This window comes from Felis catus, chromosome E1 (genome assembly GCF_018350175.1).
Source record: "Felis catus isolate Fca126 chromosome E1, F.catus_Fca126_mat1.0, whole genome shotgun sequence".
Lineage (NCBI taxonomy): Eukaryota > Metazoa > Chordata > Mammalia > Carnivora > Felidae > Felis > Felis catus.
The window spans coordinates 14,730,253-14,752,451 of record NC_058381.1 but is presented as its reverse complement, the minus strand read 5'-3'; the positions used below and the strand labels follow the sequence as shown (position 1 = coordinate 14,752,451).

Genomic DNA, 22,199 nt, shown 5'->3' with positions numbered 1-22,199 from the left:
TGAAGAGTATGGTGAACCTGGACTAAGTGAGAAGGAGGGACAGAGGACACCCGGAGAATGACCCCTGTGAGAAAAGTCCACAGGACTGGTTGGGACAGAACTTGATAAGAAATGGAAATCTGTGGCTTTGCAGATTCTTGCTTGAGTTGGACCAACTTGATTTTGGCAACCCCTCCCCCTCCCAAGTTAGCTCAGGTATTCGTTGATCTTAGTACAGAATCCAAAAGTCCCCTAGACCTCTAAGCGAGCTCTCCCTGGTATTTAGGGCAGGAGTGCCTGTAAACCATGTCATCCAGTTATGCCACACTGGCTCTTACTCACATAGAAAATATTTATCAATGAGATCTGTAGCACCACACTAGACACTCAGGGATGTCTATGAGAGAGCAGTTTCAAGGAACTCGCAACTTAATGTTCTGTTTGTAGTCTTAAAGGCAGATGCAGGCAGAAAGGGGTGAGAGGGGACCCAGAAGAACTGTGTCCACACTCAGAAAATACCGCTGATCTTTCTAGGAGTTGTTGTACCACAATACGGAAATAGTTATTTAGTAGGAGGTGGTGGGAAACCCTGGAATTTGAGAAATGAGAGAAAAAAATGTGGAGTAAAGGCAGGTAGTAGTTGGGATTAATGACAATGACAGAGTGGAAGTTTTAGACTCTCAAATATAAAGGCCAGTGAAAGGAGGAGGCCTGGAAATTGAAACATGCCTAGATTAAGGAGCCCGTCCCATCTACAGGAAGTTTATCCCTAACATCTAAATAGTCATGTTTTAAAATCAACAAGTTTGCTGGTTTTCAGCTGCCACTGACCGGAACCCCCAGTGGCTCTGGCCCACAGTGTAGACAGACTGTGCCCAGCCGGACTAGATGAAGACATGTAGCCGGAAGTCAGCCAGCCAGCCCAACCCCTCCCAGCCTTGGGAGGGGTTTGAGCAAAATGCTACCCGGCTATGAGTAGTAGGCAAGATAGTTTAACCCTAGCGGCACGGAGCTATACCTAGGCCCCCGCATCTCAATCAGTAGATTCATAGAGTGGACTGAGACCCAAGGGGACTCCAAAAATGAGAACAGAACCCCACCAGCAAAGTGCACCAGGACCTGTGGTCCTCCAATGCTTTCCCTCCTTGTCCGCTGCAGTTGCATATTCACGTTCACAGTCACGTATTTTTAAAAATTGATATAATTATCTCCTAGAAATTACTGTATGTAGCCTCTTGGGATCTAAAGCAATTAAGTGAAGATAAATTTCTTTCATGGAGCAAGCTGTCAAAGGATGAAGCAATTTCATTCCCCATTTGAAGTGGAAGCTTTGGGTCATGCATGGTTTATTTGAAACAATGCCATCACCTAAAGCTGCTGATCTTATCTCTAACTCCGTTCTCCATTTCAAACTGCTGGAGATATGCAGCGTGGCACTGCCTGAAGTTATGACATCTGGCTCAAGGCCAGCAACAGAACAAGCCAGCTCCTCTTCTAGGGTTTAAGTATAAGAGGACAGAAATCATATTAAAAGAAGATAACTATATAGGTGAAGTCTGTTAAACCCTGAAGAGGGGCGAAGTTCCCAAGGCATCAGTTGTGACTACGGAGGCACCCTAACAAAAGGGAAGTGGTACAAGAGCAGGCAGGAACGCCCCCCAAAGGGGGTAGGGTGAAATACATGCTGAGGAACGAGGTTTTTCTCTTCTGGGAGACACCAAACCCAACCAACAGTGGGGCCTATTTCATGAACCCCGGCCTGATAGGTGGAAAGCATACCAGGCTGAGAATCAGAAGCTCCGGGTTCTAATTCCAGCACTATATAAGACTGTGTGTGAGATTTATAGGAAAGTTCTCATTAACTGTTCTTCTTTTGAATCGCAGCTGGTACTTTATTTAAAAAAAAAATTCTGCATAACCATGTTGTATTTATTTTACAACATACCAGTCAATGTGCTATCTAGGTAATAGTATTCAAAGTATTTTTTAAGCCACTGAAACATTCTTCAGGTGAAATCCACGCACGTCAGACCATGTCTGAGTGTTGCTTTCGAAAGGAACTCTGAAGAACTAGAATTGGCTTTCAAGTGTCATTGCACTGGAATCACCAGAAGAAACTTGTTGAAAGTGATTGCTGGGCTCCCCTCTCAGAGTTTCTGATTCACGGCTCTAAAACATTACACATTTACCATGTTCTCAGGGGGATCTCATGCTGCTGGTCCTAGTACTACAATTTGAGAACCAGTGGTATAGAGGAATGTGGCCAAGAGAATTTCAATCTAGAACGGAAATGTCCAATACACTAGCCACTAGCCACATGTGGATATTTCAATTTAATTAAAATCTCTGTTTCTCAGCTGCACTAGTCACATTTCAAGTACTCAAGAGTCACAAGTGTCTAGTGGTTACCATATAGGATAGGATACTGTGGAAACAGATCAGTTCTATTATCACAGTTCTATGGGATAGTGTTGGTCAAGAATCTATTTGATTTTGGGGCACCTGGCTCAGCCGGAAGAGTGTACAACTCTTGATCTCAGGGTCATGAGTTTGAGCCCCATATTGGGTATAGAGATTACTTAAATAAATATTAAAAAAAAAAAAAAAGGATCTATTTGATTTCTCTGGTGAATGTTTAGCCCAAAGAAGAGAAAACTTAAGGGGACTTTCACATTTGCTAAGACGTGTCAGGGGGCGCCTGGGTGGCGCAGTCGGTTAAGCGTCCGACTTCAGCCAGGTCACGATCTCGCGGTCCGTGAGTTCGAGCCCCGCGTCAGGCTCTGGGCTGATGGCTCGGAGCCTGGAGCCTGTTTCCGATTCTGTGTCTCCCTCTCTCTCTGCCCCTCCCCCGTTCATGCTCTGTCTCTCTCTGTCCCAAAAATAAATAAACGTTGAAAAAAAAAATTAAAAAAAAAAAAAAAAAAAAGACGTGTCAGTATTAAAGCCTGGGTGGCTCAGTCGGTTGAACACCTGACTCTTGATTTCAGCTCAGGTCATGCCCCATGTCAGACTCTGTGCTGATAGCACAGAGCCTTGCTTGTGATTCTCTCTCCCTCACACTCTGCCCCACCCCTACCTGCACATGCATGTGCTCGCTCGCTCTCTCTCTCTCAAAAATAAACATTAAAGAAAAAGTCTTTGTAACACCAAAGTGCAACATAAGAAAACCTAAATAAAATAGATCTCATCAAAATTTAAAAATTTAAAAATTTTCAATAAAGTGAAAAGACAATCAGCCCATAGAAAGGGAAAAAATATTTGCAAATCATATGTCTGATAAAGGACTTTATCCAGAATATAAAAAGAACTCCTACAACTCAACAATAAAAGACAATCCAGTTTTTAAAATGGGCAAACTATCTGAATACACATTTCCCCACTTTTATAAAATCTTTACAAAATACTTATCACAGACCTTTTTATCCTCTTTGAGATCGGTAAGGTAGTTACAGGTTTCCTAGTTTTATTCAAAAAGACAAAAGCCCAGAGAGGTTATATGAATTGTCCAAGACCACACAATCAGCCTATAGCAGAGTCAGGATCAGAGCTCACATTTGGCACTTTCTTTTATTCTACTTTGCCTTCCTTTGGCTCAGAGGGAAAAAACTAATGCTCAGGTATCCCACAGGCAATCAAGTGAGAAAGTAGAAACTGTATTTTTTAAATGTATACAATTAAGTAAGCACATAATAAAGACATTCAACATTGTTAGTCATTAAGGAAACGCACATCAAAGCCACACAGGGATATCACTTCACACCCATTAGGATGGCTATTATCAAAAAACCAGAAAATAAAGTGTTGGTGAAGATGTGGAAAAACCGGAATCCTTGTGTACTGCTGGTAGGAATTTAAATGGTGCAGACCCGTGGAAAGCAGTTATGGCAAGTCCTCCCAACTCAGCACAGAAGCACCATATGATCCGGCTATTCCACTTCTGTGTACACATCCGAAAGATGTGAAAGCAAGAGCTGGAACAGGTTATTTGTATGCTGGCCATGTTCACAGCAACATTATTCACAATTGCCAAAAGGTAGAAGCAACCCAAACGTCCATCCCATGGAACAGATACAAAATATAGTGTATATACACAAGGGAATATTACTTAGCCTTAAAAAAGGCAGAAATTTTCACATGTACCACAACAGGATGAACCTTAAAGATGTTATGCTAAGTAAAATACGCCAGTCACGAAAAGACAAATATTGAATGATTTCACTTATATGAGGTTTGTAGTCAAATTCAGAGCAGAAATAAAATGATGGTTGCCAGAGGCTGAGAGAGAGAGGAAATGGGGAGTTGGTGTTTAATGGGTATAGTTTCAGCTGGGGAAAATGAAAAAATCCTGGAGATGGGTGGTGGTGGTGGTTGCAAAACAACATGAATATATTTAATGCCACAGAACTGTACACTTAAAAATGGTAAATTTTGTATTATGTGTATTTTAACAGTTATAATTTTAAAAATTGAATAACTGTCTTTTTTTTTTTTGAGAGAGAGAGCACGTTTATATGAGCAGGGGAGAGGGAGAGAGAGAGAGAGAGAGAGAGAGAGACGAGCAGGGGGGAGAGGGAGAGAGAGAGAGAAACAGAGCATGAGCAGGGGAGGGGCTGGGAGAGAGGGAGACATAGAAATCTGAAGCAGGCTTCAGGCTCTGAGCTGTCAGCACAGAGCCCGAGACGAGGCTCAAACTCACAAACTGAGAGATCATGACCTGAGGCCAAAGTCGGATGCTTTAGCCATTGAGCCACCTAGGTACAGAGAGAGAGAGAGAGAGAGAGAGAGAGAGAGAGAGAGAGAGAGAATCATTTTTTTTTTAACGTTTATTTATTATTGAGAGACAGAGAGACACAGAGGAGGGGCAGAGAGAGGGGGAGACACAGAATCTGAAGTAGGCTCCAGGCTCTGAGCTATCAGCACAGAGCTCGACGCGGGGCTTGAACTCACAAACTGTGAGATCAAGACCTGAGCCAAAGTCGGCCGCTTAACCGACTGAGCCACCCAGGCGCCCTGAGAGAGAGAGAATCTTAAGCAGGCTCCACGCAGAGCCCCGACATGAGGCTTGATCCCATGACCCTGAGATCGTGACCTGAGCCGAAATCAAGAGTTGAACATTCAATGAACTGAACCATCCAGGTGCCCCAAAATGAGCCAGCTTTAAATAAAACTTTGATTAAAGGAAAACCTTCCTTCCTAGTTCCTCACCCTCTTGAAATGTCTGGTATAGCCATTTTCCAGCTCCTGGCATTGACAACGTAAGGAAGAACAGATTAAAGCTATCAGTGAACCAACAACTGCCCTATGACCCTGGCATATTTGGAGCAAAAAAGCAACCTATGCAGGCTTGTAGTTACTCTTTCACTTCATGGTCTGATTCTCAAGGCCAAAAACGATCTTCGACTCTTGTCCGTGTGAAATTCCGAGTTAAAGGAAGGAACAACAAAGCCTCTCTTCAGTCATCTGCTTATGAGTTGGGCCCTCCAGGAAACAGAGCTGACTCTTAGTTCTCAAAGGCTAAAACTTACCTTATATCAAAATGTAAGCCAGTGGCAAAACACTAATTCCAATATTTAAGTTCCATGTCCACAGGGCTTTAACATTCTCACAGGGCGGGTCCTGCTCATGTTGGTAATTCTGAAAGGCAGAAATGCCTGTTCTTTTATGTTAAGTTTAACCCAAGGGCTAGAGAGGACGTAGACTGAATTCTGAGATGAGTTCTTGGGGGGTGGGGGACAACCCTTCCATACTCTTGAGCATCGAGGGCCTAGTATCAATGCATCAGACAGATGATGTTAGAACTTTCTATTGTGTTCATCAAGATCCCCCAAAAGAACACAGCTGTGTTCCCACCTAGTCAGGAGTAGCTAGTCGTTCAGAAGGTTTTGTTCTCTTGACTCCTAGATGCTATGGAAGTGATCAGACCCAACTCTGATGGCCATCTCGAGATATTCTTTATATGCTGTTCCTAGAGTGAGAAGGCAAATCACTACAGATCTCTGCCTATACGAAATTTAACTCTAAGGTAGTAAGACATGTTTTTAAAAAATCAAAAATGAGTATTGGCGTAATCAGGCTATACTTGGTAGTTACACCTCATACTGAGGTGGTGAAATACTCTTTCCCCTAACTTGCAAGCCCAGATCTCACTGGAGTGTGGAGGAGGATTTTTTTTTTTTTTTTTTTAATATCCATAACCCAGCTGTGACACTTCCTTCCATCTCTACCTGTACATCTGTTTCCTACAGAGTGCTGCTGCCTCAAGTGAGATGCGTGAGGCTTCTGTAGATGCTGGGGAACAAGATGGAACAAAAATGCTTCACACCTGGCTCCCAAATTACAGGAACGCTGGACTGGGGCCAACATAAGCTGGCACAGCACCAGCTGAAATGGACATCAATTAAGAAGCCTGTCATCTTTCAAGACTGCAGGGTCTTTTTTCACTCTGTGATCCGCACTGCTCCACAAACCAGCCGCGGCACCACTGGTAGAGTTTTCCAGATGGGATCATTTCCCTTAGATTCCACACTTGCAGATTTATTGCAGAACTTGTTTTTAACCCCTCCCTTTGTTTTTAAAGCCTGAACTATTATTCTACAGTACAATTGTATCTTTAATTGAATTTATTTGTCCTTAGTAAAGTGAGAAATTTGTACCTACGTGAGCAGAAACAGTTGTAAGCCTGACTAAAAGATGTTTTGTTTACAAAAAGACATTTGAATAAATGTATTTGAATAAATAACTGAGATTAGTGACGAGTCAGAAATTCTTCTCTCTCTATACATCACTGCTATTGGGGTCAAAAGCCACAAAGCCTTGACCAGACTACATTATCCTGGAGAACTGGACGGACCTCTAGAGCTAAAGTAGGCTTTCTCTGACCATCACATGCAGTGTGACCCATGTCATGTGCAGAAAGGAAAGAAACTCTGCTAGCGTCTAGTCAGTGGCAAATGCTCTTTAAGAAAAATAAAGACTTTAAGAGTGTCAGCAATCAGGGGCCACCTGACTGGCTCAGTCAGTGGAACAGGCGACTCTTGATCTCGGGGTTGTAGGTTCGAGTCCCATGGTGGGTGTAGAGATTACTTAAAAATAAAATCTTAAAAAAAAAAAAAAGTGTCAGCAATTAAAAAGTGGCAAGAGTCCGGGAGCAAGCCCAGCCGATCAGGATGATCACAGAAGTGCAGCTCGCCTTCTTCGCCAACGTGCTGGGTGTGTTGCTCTTCCTGCTGGTTGTTCTCTTATCACTACGTGGCTGTCAACAATCCCAAGAAATAGGAATGAAAGTGGCTTCTCTGCCCTGGGGCTCCAGGACGTAGGCTGAGGCAAGATGGAGGGTGGGAGGGGCCTTCACACTTCACTTCATCCCTCCACCCATCACAATATACAAAGCAGCTATAACTGGATCTTTCCACACAACCTGCATTTCCTCAAAGTCCTCCTGAACCCTACAGAACAAGAAGCTGCCGCCAAGTAAGGTCCTGTACAGAGGCTTTCTTTTCTACTCCCTCTCTGCAGTATAAAAATACAGATATACTTTTTCCAAAAGGGACGAGATTACAAATACTACCTTCTCTTGTCTTTTGTCCGATGGGGCATGACATATCTCCTCCCCTGTACCTAAGTGGGCTGCCTTGTGGAAAGAATTCCGTGCACCATGAAAGAGTCCATGATAAATAAATATCTCGTCCACGTTTAATGCATGTTCTAAGAACTGAATTCCACTGCCTCAGGGGGCTGCCTGTTGCTGCCAATTTGCTTCTCATGGCAGAACCCTGTGTGGCAGAGCCCTGACTAGGCTCTGCCGACGCTTGTTTGGAAAAGAGTCCAGCTGGAGATGAAAGAAGCTCTTCAAAGTGGGTGACTCCTCGGAGGCTATCACTTTAGGGCTTGGGAATGATTACTTATCAAAACCGCCTTCAGTCTGGAATACATTCTGGGCAAGCAGCTGGTCTGCCCTCTTGGGCGTTCCACTGGAGTGTGCAGAGCTGGATTTGGAGCGATGGCAGAAACTGAAGAACCCAGATGAAGGCAAGAGCCCCAAATCCACATCGTAGGTAGGGACAGGAGGGAGAGAAGGGATTTTAAAAAGCTTCAGACATCTGTCTGCACAATTCCATCTTGGCCCACCCGTCTCCCCCTTCTTTTATTTTAAATAAACAGCTTCAAAAGGGGTGGTCCTCACATCTTTCTGCTGACTAAGGTCTCGATTTCCTTACTTTCCTCTACCAAGAGAGCCTGAAACCTCTAGCTCTCAGCATTTAATCAGTCAAAACCTAGTCTCTAAGTGAAAAGACAAGCTAGACCAAGAGAATATTTATGACACATATATAGCAGATGAAGGACTTGCATCCAGATTATATAAAGACCTCTCAAAACTCAGTCAGAAAACAAACAATACAATTTAAAAATAGGCAAAAGATCTGAAGATACTTTACCAAAGATATACAGAGGGTAAATAAACACACGAAGAGATGCTCAACATCATTAGCCATCAGAGAGATGCAAATTAAAACCACAATGAGATATCTAGTAGAATGACTTAAACACATACACACACACATAAAATGTGGAATCAAGTGCTGGCAAGGCTGTGGACGAACTGGAATTCTCATACACGCCTGGTGGGAATGTGAAATGGTACAGCCACCTTGGAAAAGTTTGGCAGTTTGTAACAAAATTAAACATACACTTACCAACTGACGCACACATTCATTCCTAGCTATTTACCCAAGTGCAATGAAAACTTAAGTTCCCATAAAAACCTATACATGAATGTTTGTAGTAGTTCATTCATAATCGCCTAAACTGCAAACAACCCAAATGTTCATCAACTGGTGAATGGATAAGCAAATTGTGGTCTATTCATATAATGGAATACTACTCTGAAACAAAAAAGAACGGATTACTGATCTAGGCAACAGCATGGATGAATCTCATAGGCATTATGCTAAGTGAATGAAGCCTCGAAAGCTAACTACTATCCGGTTAAATGTATATGACATTCTGGAAAAGGCAAAGTCGTCCCTATGACAGAAAAAAAGATCAGAGGTGACTAGGGGTGAAGGGGTTGGTTGCATGAGGGGGTTTTTGTGGATGACAGAAATGCTCTGTATCTTAATTGTGGTGACAGTTACATGACTGTATGTCAGAAACTGTGTAACAAAGAATCGATTAAAAAAAATGTTTTTAACGTTTATTTGTTTTTGAAGGGGGGGAGGGTTGGGGCAGAAAGAGAGGGAGACACAGAATCCAAAACAAGCTCCAGGCTCTGAGCTGTCAGCACAGAGCCCGACGCGGGGCTCGAGCTCACGAACTGTGAGATCATGACCTGACCTGAGCCGAAGTCAGATTCTTAACTAACCGAGCCACCGAGGCGCCCCACAAAGAGTGGATTTTAATGTGTGTAAACAAACATATTTGGGTCTCTGGGGATGGGAATGAACTAGGGACACATCGCCACACTCTGTGATCGGGGACAACTGGGAACGCATGCAGTTAAAGTGTGACAGGGCTGGACACAGAGCCCATTTTCACCCTGAAATTAGAGGCGACATTAAAACAGACCCAGATTTCTGTTGGCATAAAAAGAACTTTATATACTCTTTGTCCCCAACACTTTTCATTGTTGCTGGGACAATGCAATCTTCTTTAACGCAGATAAAAAGATACCAAGTCCCGGCCTGGTTTTCCTCCTCCCCTTTCATTTCCTGTTTCATTTGGGCAGAGATCTCTGTTTCTACAGAGGGCAAAGTAGATTCAAGTTTAAAGGTTGTGGGAGAAAGCAGAGATCTAGGCTAACTGGAGGCCTCTTGGTCTGAACAGGTTAAGGTGCACAGAACCTAACAAAAAACTAAATCCTGAAACATTTTTTAAAAATAATAAACACCTGTCAAGCTCTAATTAAAAGTATTCTCCACGAAATCTCTGTTGTGTCGTCATTGAGTGAGGTCAAAATACAAAGTATACCTGTAATAATAAAGTTTCCTTTCATATCATTATCTAATAGTGAAATGATGGGGATGGGCACCTCCAAAGGGGCAATATTTTCAAAGGAAAATTATACCTCTTATAATGTGGTCACAGGTCCACAGGGAGCGAGAAGGTTGAGTAGCTAAAGATGTGTGTTCCACCAGTACCTGGAGAGCCGTGAAAGCAGTCAGCTTGGAAAAGAGAGCACATTCCTGCTCTTGTCATAGTAGCTTATCTTCACACCTCTGCTTCACAGCTTAATCCTTAGTACTACTTCTTGGGTGCCTCAAGTGAGAGGAAGGAAAGGGTACTTGGAAACTATAACTGAACTAGAAACTTAGCTCCCGCCTCCGAAGAGCCCAAGCATGTAAGGATAGGCACACATACAAATGCAGAGAAGGAGCTTTTTCATTTAAATGGAGGAAGCTGCCATGTCCACCTCTATAAGCAAAAATATTAATCATCCACCGTCTGGTTTTAATCCACACGCTCCTGATCCTGCATCTGAATGTATTGTTATCAGGGGAAGAAGCATTTCTGCTCAATCTTATTCACCAGCCAAAAACCTGAAAATGTGAAAACCACATTGGTAAAGTGCCTTCTTGGGGACCCAGAAAACTCTGAGCTGCTGCTTTTTTTTATTGTTTTCTTTCTTTTTTTCTTTCTTTTAAAATGATGAACAAATGTGAATTTCAGAGGGTCTGGAGGGGGAAAAAAAGAAACAGCTCAAGTTACAGGGCCCTCGTATCTTGGAGTGACACTATCCTCAGGGAAATTAGCACTTTCTCTTCTCTATTTCCCAAAGGGGATCCAGCCACACAACCTGATTGATATCAGCCCTTCAGAGACAAGCTTGGGCATCCAGGTGCATCCCTTACGGAGCATTTACAAATGAAATGGCAAGCCCAAACGTAAGCCTTTGCCTCTGGTCTCCGTTCTTCTGGTTTGTGCTTTGCTAGAACTAAAATCAGGGACTAAAAACGCCATCTGAATGAGTCCAAGCACATTTGTCCCACCGTCTGTGCTGGAGACCCTTCCCTCTCCTGAGGGTCACCCTAGAAAGGGTCTCCAAGCCAGTATGTGGGCTTGAGTGTCTTCAAAGCCATTAGTCACCACCCTTGCAGCCTTGCTCCAAACTGCGAAAGGGGCCACCCGTGACACAAAAACTCTGGCAAGATTAGAGGATAGCAAGAGCACAAGAAACCACAATACGCCTGAGACTCCCAGGAGAACAATGACTAGTGCTGGTGGGGAACAGACTGACAGACAGAGCAGACAGACTCTAACCAGGCCTCGCTCTGTTTTCGATGCAACACAAATGTTTTCCATTAGAAGTTCCCTGCCCCACAAACACTCATACATGCGGCTATGAAATCCACATACTTAACTTCTGCTTTTCTGGCACTCAGACCCAACTACCTCTCCTGTTCCCCTGGAACAGAGCAAAATTGAGAGAAAAGAGTAGTACCCCCAGCACAAAGGTAAGGGGAACAGAATCAGAATCAGAAGCATGCTTACTAAGGAAGTGCTATCTAACACGAGTATGATTGAGCAAGCTAGAGGGAAGGAGGGAGAAAACAAGGACGTTTCCTTGGCCAAGAGAGGAATAAGTACTGTAAGGCTCCAGCTCTTACTGGTTGGCTCCTATGCTTTCAGCTTAAAGTTTGGCGTTACTTTCTAGTAAGTCTGCAGCTGAGCTCCATCATGAGGTGTCGGTCGCCATTAAAGCCAAACAGGCAAAAACCTCAGAGAACTCATTACAGAATGTGCAGAATTCCAGTACTGAAAAACGAATGCTGGCTGATCAGGAACCCGTATTTCAAACACTCAGAACCAGCTGAGCATTGCAACTGTGAGAAGAAGCTGAACCAGAAATCTTTAAACCATCAGCAACCGTCTGTAGAACCTGGCCCAGGTTCATTTCTAATCAGTCACAGAGGTAGGGGCATGTGGATGTACGGCTAAGTCATCTCTTCCTTAGAAAAGAGAAGAAAACTACAAATAAGAATTCAAAGCAACAATTAAAGAAAAAAAGAATGAACACTGAAAAGAAGGGAAAAAGTGAATTTTTAAAATGGCATGTAAGAAACAAAAGGAAATCCCCTATTCAGGCAGCTCTGGAGTTCCCTAATTGCACAAGAGCAAAGGACACCCCCCCAATGTGGACGCCTTATTAAGCAATTGCTCAGCCTTCACTCATTGTGCAATTCCAACCCTCCAAAGCTTTTTGCTGCACATATGCAAACCACGTTTTCCACTGCATTCTAGAATTAAGAACAGTTTCTCATTTTTCTCTTCCTCACTTTAGGGGGTCTATGTGCACAAGGAAAAAAAAATATCTATTGCTAGATAAGCATTCACTACAAATGAGGTTTTACATTATTTCATCTGGTTGTTTCTGAGTTTACTGGGAGTTAGGAAACATTTGGATTTACTCTTGGACAGCTAAAGATTCATTTTTTCCTGTCACTGACAATAATGATATCACAAAAAATTGTCCATGAAAACATTAGACCTTCAAAATCCTTTGTTCCAAATGGCTGCCATTCTGGAATATTTGGAGTACTTAAAAGTAGCAGTCCCTACTTTACAGCCAAAATTCCAACAGCAGCCTGGGTATATCAAAGTGTATTTTATTAACTACAAACCTTTCTTTTGAGAGAAATCTTGTTAAGCGATCAGCAAGAACAATAACAGGTGTATACAAAGATGAGGAAAGCATGACAAGAAAACCCAGAGGTCATGCAGGAAAAGACAGATTTGACTTCATAAAAATTTTAAGCTGTACACTGTAAAAAATATAAAGAAGATTATAAAACAAGCTACAAACCGGGAGATAATATTTGCAACATATAAAATAAAATATAACTATCTACAGTGTATAAGAACTCTGCATATCAATCACAAATAACAATATAAAAACGAGCAGGGCCATAAATATGCAAGTCAGAATGGAAAAATATAAACAGACAGTAAATATACAGAAAGATCCTTTATTCCACTAGTAAACAAATGCAAGCTAAAGTGAGATGCACTTTTTAACCCAGAAAATTGGCAGAAATTAAAAATATTGCTGTAATATTTACAAATACACAGTATTTGTAAAAGTATGAAAAAACAGACACTTGTATACTGCTAATGGGAGTGTAAATTGGTATGATCATTTTGGGGGCACTTTGGCAGTATTTGTAAAAACAGTAAAATTTATATATCTTTTGACAAAGCAATTTCACTTGTAGGAATCTATCCTAAAAGAACAGTCTTATAAACATACAAGGATTTAAGTATGAAGAAGTTCATTTTAGCACTGTATGTGATGACAAAAAAGGGACATAACTCAGTTATCACCTAAAAGACAGATGGTGGGAATGTATACTGGTGCAGCCAATATGGAAACCACTATGGAGGTTCCTCAAACAATTAAAAATAGAACTACCCTACGATCCGGCAATTTCACTTCTGGGTGTTTATCTGAAGAAAATGAAAACACCAATCTGAAGAAATATAAGCACTCCTATGTGCACTGCAGCATTATTTCCAACAGCTAAGATATGGAAACAACCTAAGTGTCCATCGATACGGAAATGGATAAAGAAGATGTGATGTATGTATACAATGGATTACCATCCAGCCATAAGTAATGAAATCCTGCTATAGTGAAATGAGTCAGAGAAAGACAAATACTGAATGATTTCACTTATATGGGTAATCTAAAAAACAAAACAAATGAACAATCAAAACAGAAACCAACTCAAAGATACAGGAAACAAACTGCTGGTTACCAGAGAGGTGAGGGGTTGAGGAGGGAGGCGGATGAAACAGGTAAATGAGATTAAGAGGTACAAACTTCCAGTTATAAAATAAGTAAGTCACAGGGATGAAAAGTACAGCGTAGGGCATATAGTCAATAATATTGTAATAACTGTGTGGTGACAAATGAACTAGACTTATCATGGGATTTCACAATGTATAAAAATATCAAATCACTTTGATGTACACCTGAAACTAACAGAACACTGTATGTCAATTATACTTCAATAAAATAAGATGTATAAATTGTATCTACACAATGGAACATGATGCAACTTGAAAAAGAATGTAGATTTATACACCGTGATTCAGAAGCAGTTACAAGGTATGAATATTAAGCAAAAAAAGAGTAATGTATCACAACATGCATTTGTATGAGAAAAGTTAATATTCTGTGTATGTATGTTCGCAAGAATGGTTACCACACCGTTATTGGCAATCGTTTCTGGAAGGGAAAGAGGGGCTGGTAGTCTCATTTTCTACAGTTCTATATGATTTTAATATTATTTCAGAGAGCATGGATTACTTCTGTAATTAACAAGTAAGGACAGTCTGCCTTCTGTTTCTCAGCATGAGATGAAGTAGGTGGTACTGGACTAGTCCATAAACAGCTATAAAATATCTGAGGCAGCTGTTTGTAGGCAGTGAACAACAGGCAGTGCAAAACTGTGATCCCTAAAACACCAAACCCATGGAGAAAGAGTTCAGCTCTGTGGTTATCAGAGGTAGGGGTAGGGAGAGGGTGACTAGAGGGAGGTGGCCAAAAGGTACCAACTTCCAGTTATAAGACAAGTAGTAGGGATATAACGTACAGCACAATGACTACAGCTAACACTGCCGTATGATACATCACAAGGAGAAATTTTTCTTCTTTGCTTTTCATTGTGTCTGTAGGAGAGCATGGATATTAACTAAACTCACTGTGGTAATCATTTTAAAATATACGCACATCAAACCATCGTGCTGCATACCTTAAACATGTACAATGATGTACGTCAATTAGTTCTCAATAAACTGGGAGAAAAAATACTAGAAATATTTTTTTATGATTAAAGTCTGTTCCCCTTTCATGAGGGGGGAAAAAAAGGCTGTGACCTCTGAGAGAAGAAAAACTCACAAAATGATCTCTTGATCACTTAGTCCTCTGCTTGGGAATAATTTTCCAACCATGATACAGAAAGCTGAATCCCAAGGAAATTATGGTGGTCCTGTTGAGTTGAGGAGGCAGAGGCAGAATTTGAGGTAGCTGAAGGGGCCGGAATCAGCAAGTAGGGAAATGGACAGGAAGAAGGTATACAAAGAAAGAGCATGAAACACATGTGAGAATCTTCAGTGAATAATGGGGTGAAGGCTGGACTGTACCTATGCAGCCAAGACCACCAGGGGCTGACCAGAAGGCAGCTGCTACAGGGTTGAGAGTGGTACAGAAAGATGTTAGAGATCCAACAGTGTAGAAACAGCACTGCCTTAGGACGGAGGAGTTGGGAGTGCCAAAACTGCCAGAGTAGAGAGGTTTTAACACCTTGTTAACATGCCCTGGCAACCAGCTGAATCTCCAGAGAGGCCACACCCTAGAGTGGGAGCTAATCTAAATTTGCATTAATTAGATCCTAAAACCCAGACTAAAACAAAATCTGCAGGGAAGACAGGGCTTGGAGGTTGACTATCACCACATTGCTGGGGCTTGGGGACATCCTAGGTTCCTAAGTAGCTGCCCTAATAATATGTAAAAAAACCAAGCATACAGAAGTTCAAGATGATCAAGCAGTGATGTAATTGTCTTTTTAAGGAAAAACAAACAAAGAAAAAAAAACCCTCCCGCCCAAAAACCCAATACTCTCCAGAAGAAGGTAACAAGATCCAGAATCTAACAAATTAGCCAGTGCCAATGACTATAAACAAAACCCACTAGACACAAAGAAACAGGTAAATGCAATCTACATTCAACAGAAATTGAAAGTGAGATGGCCTACATGTTGGAATTGATAGGCAAAGACTAAAATAGCTATTATAAACAAGTCCAAAGTATTAATAAGATGTTCAAAGAATTAAAGGGAAATATGGCCTTAATGAGTAAACCAATAGAAAATGTCAGCCAAGAAAAGTAATTATCAAAAAGAACCAAGTAGAAATTCTTAAACTGAAAAGTAGTGAAATAAAAGAGTTCACTCGATAAGTTTTACATTATATTGAAAATGGAAAAGAAACAGTCCATTAACTTAAAAAGACAGATCAATAGAAACTAAGTAATTGGAAGACTAGAGAGAAAAAACACTAAAGATAAATAGAGCCTCCAGGTCATGATCTCCCGGTTCATGGGTTTCAGCGCCACAGAGGGCCCTGTGGTGACAACTCAGAGCCTGGAGCCTGCTTCAGATTCTGTGTCTCCCTCTCTCTCTGCCCCTCCGTCTCTCACGCTCTGTCTCTCTCTCTCTCAAAAATAAACATTAAAAATTTAAGGGGCCCCTGGGTGGCTCAGTCGGTTAAGTGTCCAACGTCAGCTCAGGTCATGATCTCGTGGTCCATGGGTTCAAGTCCCGCGTTGGTCTCTGTGCTGACAGCTCAGAGCCTAGAGCCCGCTTCGGATTCTGTCTCCCTCTCTCTCTGCCCTCTCCCACTAGCGCGCTCTCTCTCTCTCAAAAATAAACATTTTTTGAAATTAAAAAAAAGATAGAGCCTCACAAATGTGTGAGACTATCTAAAAATTTCTAACATATACATAATAGGAATTCCAGAAAGAGAAGACAGGGAAAGTAGGGCAGAAAAAGAATAATGACTGGAAGATACTCTGAATTTGATGAAAAACACCAACTTACAGATCCAAAAAGGTCACTGAACATTAAGCAGGATTCATGTAAAAAGAACTACATCTGTGCACATCTCAACCCAACTTCTGAAAACCAAAGATAAAAAGAAAATATTCAAAGCAGCCTCCCCCCACAAGATACATTATACAAAGAGGCATATGAATGCTGATTTCTCACGAGAAAACAGTGGGTGCCAGGTAATAAGAGAACCACATTTCAAAGATGCTGAAAGAAAAAAACTTCAATCCAGAATTCTATATCCAGTTTTTTAAAAAATCCTTCAGAACCAAAGATGAGAGAGAGAGAGAGAGAGAGAGAGAGAGAGAGAGAGAGAGAGAGAGAGAGAGAGGCATTTTTAGCTAAACAAAAGCTACAGGAATTTGTCACCAGCCACCTGCTTGTGTCCTATAGGCTCAAGAGAAATAATTATCAGCTGGAAACTTGGATCTACTGAAAAGAATGAAGAGCACCAGTAAATAAGTAGATAAATAGAAAAGTCTGTATTTTCTTTTTGTTTGTAATTTACTTAAAAGAAAACTATTTAAGTAAAAATAATAATAGGGTATGGTAGGATTCATACCATATGAAAAGTCAAACAGAAGACAATCACCCTAACCAAGAGGGAATGGGTAAATGGAATTATACTGTTTGAAGATTGCTACATTTGTTTTTGTTTTTTTAATTTTTTAATGTTTATTTATTTGAGAGAGAGAGAGAGAGAGAGAGAGTGCACAAGCAGGGGAGGGACAGAGAGAGAAGGAGACACAGAATCCAAAGCAGGCTCCAGGTTCTGAGCTGTCAGCACAGAGCCCAATGCAGGGTGCGAACCCACGAACTGTGAGATCGTGCCCTGGGCTGAAGTCAGATGCTCAACCAACTGAGCCACCCAGCCGCCCCAAGATTGTTACACTTGTAAAGTGCCAAGCAGGAAACAAGAAGAACAGGTGTGTAGGTGTGAAGTGTAAAAAGGTACAATACTGTGCTTGTTTCCACAGCACATGTACTAATACTGGAACGAAACAGAGAAGATCGGCATGGCCCCTGCACAAGGATTACACACAATTCGTGAAGCGTTCCATATTTTTATATTTCCATACCCACTTCTCCCCATGTGTCTCCTCCCCAAACATCTCCATGAATCTCCCCTGCACCCCCTGCCTTATTGCTACCCATCATGCAACCTTACAGTTGCCATTTTACTGCCTTTTTAAAAATATTCAACAGAAACCAGGTGCCTTCAGAGGCTCTCTGATAAAGCAGAGCCTGGAGCCTGCTTCAGATTCTGTGTCTCCCTCTCTCTCTGCCCTTCCCCCCGCTCGTGCACTGTCTCTCTCGCTTTCTCTCTTTCAAAAATAAATAAACATTAAAATTAAAACAAAAACAAAACAAAAAACAGAAAAGGTGATAATCCTTAAAGGAAAATCTTAAAAAACTGAATTTTATCAAAATTAAAAACATTTGCTTTCCAAGATTCTATCTTAAAAAAAAAAAAAAGCTAGCCATACACAGGGAAAAAAATATTCACAGGACACCTGACAAGAACTTGTGCACAGAATACACAAGGAACTTTTACCACTCTCTAAGAAAACATCAATATCCCAAATTTTAAAAATGGGCTATAGATTTGGCCATTTCTCAAATGAGGATGAAGTACTAACAAACCACATGAAAAGATGCTCATCATTAATTACACAAATGCCAACAAAACTACCATAAGACCCTGTCACACTTTACTAGAATGGCTAAAACTCTAAAGACCAGAAATACCAAATGTTGGCAAGGATCTGAAACAACTGGAATTCTCAGGCATGGCTAGTGAGAGTATAACGTGGTACAATCACTTTGGAAAACAGTTTGGTAGTTTCCTTGAAGTTTACAATATACTTAATCATTTGACTGAGCAATTCTACTTCTAGCTATTTGCCCCCAGAGAAATGAAAACATTATGTCCACAAAAAGACTTGTACATTTGTTCACAGCATCTTTATTCATAACAGCCAAAAAATAAAAACCCAAATGTGTCTGAGCCCAAAGTGAATGAATAAACAGAATGTGATATATCCATATAATGGAATACTACTCCTCAATAAAGGGAATGAATTGCTAGAAGAACACAACATGGATGAATCTCATAGATATGCTGAGTGAAAGAACAAAGACATAAAAGCATATACTTTATGATTCCACTTATATGAAATTCTAAAATAGGCAAAACTAATCTTTAATAAGAATAATTAGATCAGTGGTTGCCTAGGATGGGGAGTTGGACTGAGGAGATTAACTGTAAAGAGGCACTTAAGGAACATTTTGGGGGATGGAGACATTCTGTATTTTGATTGGGGTGGTCATTACACGGGGATATATATACTATCAATACATTCGAATGTATGATTTTATTGTATGTAAATTATACATAAACAAGTTGACTAATAAAAGTAAAAGTATTACCAATAAAGATTACTTTTTTCAGATATCTAAAATTATGAAGTAAAAACAATATTCTTTTACATATATGAGAAGTACATTAAAGAAAATAAAGGGTGGGGCAGGAAGTATAGAGGCAGAAGTTTATGTCAATAGCAAAGTCCTCTCTCTAGGTATCATACTTTTTCTTCTTACACGTTTCAAAGTTATTTTTTATTATGGCCCATATTCATTAAGTCTTGAGCCAAAGATGGTTTATATGTATGCATATAGATAGGCAGGCAAACTTCCATTGCTGACCTTCAGGTTTTTATGCATCAGTTACCCCCATCAGCCAAATCCATGAATCCCTGTTCATCTACAAACAATCCTGGCAGCAAAGTTTGTAGCCCAGGACGTTGTCCCAATTTTTTGGTCCTTACAAGTTGCACTGTCACTACTCTTAGATTTTTTTTTGTCCTCGGACACCCTTCCAAAATGATGTAGATCATCCTTTGCATATATTCAGTCCCTCTTAGAGAACACTCAAGGGTTTGCCAAAAATAAATCAAGTTCTCTCTCCAAAGACTCATATTCTAGACACTAAGGTACTTTTGGACTCCAGGGCATTCCAAGATTTGAAGAACATCCAACACAGAGAGAAAGAAGTAGGTAAATTCATTCTGAACATCCATTCTCCTGTGAACTTTTCCTTCTTTGTTCATTTTGAAGAACTATTATGGGAGATCAGGTAATATCCCTAAACCAGGTAAAAAATTCCCAAGCTCATGGTGAGGAGTCAAGCTCCAAGTGAAAATAAAAGAACTGTCAAAGTTATGAAGAGAACTGAAGGTACTAACAATTGTTTGTTCAACCACTGTATTACCGCATTTTTATTCAATTAAGAGTGTGTGCGACTTGCTTGGATTTGATTCCTTCATTCTTACCTGTGTCATCCTGGGCAAGTTCTTTCATAAAGTTCAAATTCCCATGGGGCTTTTGTGACATTTAAATGAGATAATGTAAAGCATTAAAACAGTATCTAGCACATGAGAGACACTCCTTAAAAGTCAGATGGTTCCCTCAGGGTCCTCTTGGGAAAAGAAATCCAGACATGTGACTCTTCATATATACTTAGGAAAAACATATTTATAGCATTCTGAATATAACTTCTTTCTGAAGAGCTCAGAAAGCTGTCTGGCAATATGGAGGCAAAGTATATGCACTCTTAGGTAATATGCCCTACATTCCAAAGTTAAAGATAGAATGAGGAAGACTTTTAAAAAAATTTTTTTTTTAATGTTTATTTATTCTTTTTTAAAAAAAAATTTTTTTTCAACGTTTTTTATTTATTTTTGGGACAGAGAGAGACAGAGCATGAACGGGGGAGGGGCCGAGAGAGAGAGAGACACAGAATCGGAAACAGGCTCCAGGCTCCAAGCCATCAGCCCAGAGCCCGACGCGGGGCTTGAACTCACGGACCACGAGATCGTGACCTGGCTGAAGTCGGACGCTTAACCGACTGCGCCACCCAGGCGCCCCTATGTTTATTTATTCTTGAGACAGAGACAGAGCGTGAACAGGGGAGGGGCAGAGAGAGAGGGAGACACAGAATCGGAAACAGGCTCCAGGCTCTGAGCCATCAGTCCAGAGCCCGACGCGGGGCTCGAACCCACCAACTGTGAGATCATGACCTGAAGGAAGCCAGACGCTCAACCAACTGAGCCACCCAGGTGCCCCGAGGAAGACTATTTATAACAGAAATCTTTATTATTTTTACCTGGGCCCAAATCTTTGCCTGATAACTACAACCTTGGAAGCTACCAAGTTCCTAAAAACCAGTGGTTCTCAAAGTGTGGAACCCAAACCATCGGCATCACCTGGGAACTTGTTAGAAATGCAATTTTTCTACCTTTTTTCCTCTCAAACAATCAAAAAAACACTGGGGATTGGGTCCAGCAACTGCGTATTTTAACAAGCCCTTCAGGTGATTGTGATGAATGCTAAAGTTTAAGAATTACAGAAAAGAACACCTACTCATCACCTATCCACAGCATGAACGTAAGGTAGCCGAGTTCAACAGAGCCCGTTTGGGGAATGAGATTTGTAATTTGTAAATTAGGGAGTAACTAATAAATCTGAAAGTACTGGAGTAAATGGAAGTAGTAATCAGTAATTCTATAAATTTAAAAACAATTAGTAAAGAGGTGAGAGAGAGCACAAAAAAGGTGAGGGAGGGCAAAAATGAGGTAGGCAGAGATATACACGATACAAACGGTTAGTGCCAAGGGGCCACTGGTGGAATGAATCATCAAATAAAGCAAGCCATCGAGGTATTTACTGCACTTACAGTGAGAAGGGGAAAAAGTTTTACATTTGCTAGATAGAAACCAGAGGACTTCTCAAAACACCATACAATTTTACCTAGTTTATACCCATCTCAAGGGCTCCTTCAATTAAATAGGCAAACAGAAAAGGAAGTAGATACAGTTCACAGTTTATTCTAAATATCTGGCTGGACATGATTTTTCTTTAGATGTCTATGGACTGATAGGGAAGTATGAGGAGAAACTGACTCAAAGGGTGAAAACAAACAAAAGATCTAATCTAGCATGGTGTGACAAAGGGACATCCATGTTCTTATTACCTAAAAAATAGAATGCTGTGCCTCTCCAAGTATCCAAAAGTTCTCATCTCATTCAATATACAGAGAAAACACCTCCTGTACAAGGGTAACCAAAGAAAAGTTCAAAAGTTATTCATATACAGCTACTGCAAAACATTAAGAAAAAAATGGGTGATGGGGTGCCTGGGTGGCTCAGTCGGTTGAGCGTCTGACTTCGGCTCAGGTCATGATCTCGCGGTTTGTGGGTTTGAGCCCCACTGTGCTGACAGCTCAGAGCCTAGAGCCTGGAGCCTGATTCAGATTCTGTGTCTTCTCCTTTCTCTGCCCCTCCCATGCTCATGTGCTCTCTCTCTCTCTCTCTCTCTAATAAATAAACATTAAAAAAAAAAAAAGAAAAAAGAAAAAATGGGTGAGTATTCTAATAGTAAAATGGGCAAAGAACATAAGGCAGTTTATAAGAAATATAATACCAATCATATAACCAATAAGCATAATACTTTTAGAACCAACCCTATTGGTAATCAAAGAAGGAAAATCAAAACAATGAAATATCGTTTTTTGCCCATCTCTGGCAAAGTCAGGAAAAATTAAACCATTCAACCTTG

General features: G+C 40.9%; 1 protein-coding gene, 1 non-coding gene and 1 pseudogene across 8 annotated transcripts in view; 2 read left to right on the top strand and 1 right to left on the bottom strand.

The window, feature by feature from the left end:
* The window catches only part of SMG6 (SMG6 nonsense mediated mRNA decay factor), a 227,435-nt gene that overhangs the window by 78,681 nt on the left and 126,555 nt on the right, over nt 1-22,199 (bottom strand). The gene's annotated exons all lie outside the window — the stretch shown is intronic.
* Nucleotides 7,146-7,254, top strand: LOC123381826 (annotated as a pseudogene).
* On the top strand, nt 17,545-17,650 carry LOC111557965. Its single transcript, XR_002738363.2, has one exon. It is a non-coding gene; the product is annotated as a U6 spliceosomal RNA (small nuclear RNA).